Raw genomic sequence first — 3,511 nt, forward strand, 5'->3', positions numbered from 1 at the left:
CTAAGAGGCCCCGCTTCTCAGTGTCCCGGTAATCACTGCAAGTACCTCTGAGAGAAAGCCGCCCTCGAGTTGCAACCGATGCCAGACAGTCCAGTTTTCCCCCGTATGAGTCTGGGTCCCCAGAGACTCGTCTGGAACTGGAGTTCAGAGCAGCCGAGAGCTTGAGACTCCCTCCCGATTGAAAAAGACAACAGTGTCCTTAGCTGCCAGCCCTTTCCTCGTGCGCCTCCTTACCTCTCCACTTTACTTCCGCACCTCCTCTGAGTCTCAGTGTGCTTTTCTCTTTCCTTCCACTTGTAGAATTTCCACTCAGCCAGCCTTCCTGTGGTTCTTGATGATGTTTGTTTTGTCTTTTAGTTGTATTTTTGAAGTTGTTGTGCAAGGCAGCAATTTCCGGTGTTTACCTATGCTGCCCTCTTGGTTTCCTCCGGATATGTTTATTGATTTTTTTTTTTTTTAGAGGAACAGGGAGAGAGAGAGAGAGAGAGAAACATAGATTGGTTGCCTCCCCTATGAACCATAGTCAGGAATCGAATCTAAGTATGTCTCCTGACCAGAATTGATCTGGAGGATACTCCCAACTAACTGAGCCAACCGGCCAGGGCTGAATATGCTATCTTTAATTAGTGAAGCATAGCCTGTTGGGGTGGCATTGGTAAGGACAGCTCATTAGTTCAAGAAACACTTAAAAAAATGTTTATGACTCTAGTATAAATATATGTAAGTTTTTAAAGTGTATTTTTTGTAATGATGGAATTTAGGTCAGGAGGAAATTTTAGATGCTCTTTTAGCAGTGTAGAGGCTAAGAAACTTATCAGTAATAATGCTGCTATGATTAGTATGTTGAAAATTCATTTGAAACATAATTCCATTTAGGAGGCCAAAGCTGAATGGTGCCTACTTAATGGTGTTAAAAATACAAATAAAGTAGCCTTATTTTAAAGGCTTTTATAAATGACTAGAGGCCCGGTGCACGAAATTCGTGCACGGGTAGGGTCCCTAAGCCTGGTCAGCGATCAGGGCAGATCAAGGCCTTCCGGCTGCCGGCTGGGCCTTTCTTCATTCCGTGCTGCCCCCTGGTGGTCAGCGCACGTTATAGCAAGCCATTGAACTCCCGAGGTGACACTTTGCATATTAGCCTTTTATATATATAGATTATTATTCTTTTAACCCATATTTGTGCCTTTTCATTTTAATGCCAGACTTTCTTATATATAAACATTTTGAAAAGTTTTTAAATCAACAAATTTGACTAATAGTTTCTCTTTCAGTGGCATTAGCAACTGTAACTGTCATTCTATAATTTTAATTGTCTTCTGATTTTGGGGGTGTTTTTTTTAAGCCACACTAAGTTGTTTATTTTTATTTTTCATTTATTTTTAATATATATTTTTTTATTGATTTCAGAGAGGAAGGGAGAGGGAGAGAGAGATAGAAACATCAATAATGAGAATCATTGATTGGCTGCCTCCTGCACAAACCCTACTGGGGTTCGAACCTGCAACCTGGGCATGTGCCCTTCACCGGAATCGAATCTGGGACCCTTCAGTCTGCAGTCTGACACTCTATTTGCTGAGCCAAAACAGCTAGGGCTAAGTTGTTTATTTTTAATCACAAGAAAGAAATCTTGACATGGCCAATGTGCACATTTCCATCCTAAAGTGTTTTCTCACTAGAAATGTGATTTTTTTGTAAATTCCCTTTGAATTTATAGTGTGATGCCAAATAAAATTTTCTCATGAATTTATTACATTGAACCATTTGAAATGACAGAGATTTTACCTTTTAACTTACAAAACCCATAATTTCTTATGGTTCACCCTAATAGATACCTCCCTTACCCTCTAAGCCAAATACTTAGAGGACTTCGGAATATATATTTTTAAAACAACTTTCTAAAGTTCAGCAATCATATTAAACTTATTTTTATAGTATTTTTGCCTTATGGGATTATTTGTAATAATACTTCATATTATATGTTAAATGTAAAGAACTGAATTCTATGGTTGTTTGACTTGTGTAGTTTCTTGAATAGAAAAAATAATCTATTAAATTCTAGTATATAAGTATGATATTAAATGTCAATGCTGTATCATGATATTAATATCATGAAATAAAATGACAAATTTCATGTCTGGAACTTCAGCAAGCCAATACTCTGCTGTTAAACAGAGAATTGAATATTTAGGAAAGCTTGGGAATTAATCAAAAAGTGGGAAATGCATCCAAATGATCTTTTTGTAACAATGAACCCTTTATTGCTGAAGCTACAATGGTCTCCAGATCTTTGTCAGATGTAGCATCTATTATTTTAAGCCTGCAGATTTGAAAGATTATAGGTTCTTTCCCACCCTTTCATCACAGTTCTTCCAAAGTAAGAAGGAACTTAGCTTCTGAGGTTTATGCCTTAGTAAGAAAGGACCTTCTCCAATAGTTCCAAGAGGGAATTTTTGGTTTACTGATCGTTCCAAATGCTCCCCACCTGACAAATCCTAAATAAAGTCTATTTAGGGAAGTCACACTATCATAACTTTATCCTAATTCACAATATAGGAGTTTAGACTTGCAAAAGCATCATTTTGCAAGCATCTTAGATAATTATAGAATCAGCATTTTAGAGCTCAAGGGTTAAAAATCCTCTTGTAGGAGCCACACTACATAGATAGGAATGCTAGGGAGGGGACCTGCCTGAGATGAGTTTCCATGGCCTTATTCCCCCTGACCCCCTTGATAAAGTAAACCACAGCTTGACCTACCTAAGATAAATTAATGCTCAGGGAACCCTCTCCTGGTTCTTGACCTTGCACAAATAAAAGAACCTATGGGGCCTTGAAAGTTACATCCCTTTGGTCCTGGAAACTAGAGACATTTTATTTCAACAATGTAGTTTAAGTACTTGAATGTCACAATATATGACCAAGGTTGGGGGAAATGTTTCTTCTCCCAACTTTTATAGGGTGTGATTCTTAAATACTTTTATAATGTCCAAGGTATATATAAGGATATGTATTGTAACCATTGTGGGTGTGTATTTTTTGCAAAGATTGTAGTTTATCTTGAAAAGGGAAATATTTTCATAAATTGTTTTTATTTTATAAGTACTAATAAAGTGAAAAAAAGCGCCATATTTTGGTTTTTATGACTATAGCAAATGTGCTAGCTAATATAACTTCCTTTTTCATCCATGTGCTTCAGAATTCATTTTATAAAGGAGACTGACCTCTGGCCACTCAGCTGTGATGTACTCTTCTAGTTACAAACTGTCCCTCTGAGACTGTCACATCAAATCCAGTATCTCTAAAGGCTTCTGTTCCAGTGAGGACTTCATTGTTCTAGACCAGCGGTTCTCAACCTGTGGGTCGCAACCCCTTTGGGGGTCGAACGACCCTTTCACAGGGGTCGCCTAAATACATCCTACATATCAGATATTTACATTACCATTCATAGCAGTAGCAAAATTACAGTTATGAAGTAGCAACAAAAATAATTATGGTTGGGGGTCACCGAAACA

The sequence above is a fragment of the Myotis brandtii genome, unplaced genomic scaffold, assembly GCF_000412655.1.
Source record: "Myotis brandtii unplaced genomic scaffold, ASM41265v1 scaffold810, whole genome shotgun sequence".
Lineage (NCBI taxonomy): Eukaryota > Metazoa > Chordata > Mammalia > Chiroptera > Vespertilionidae > Myotis > Myotis brandtii.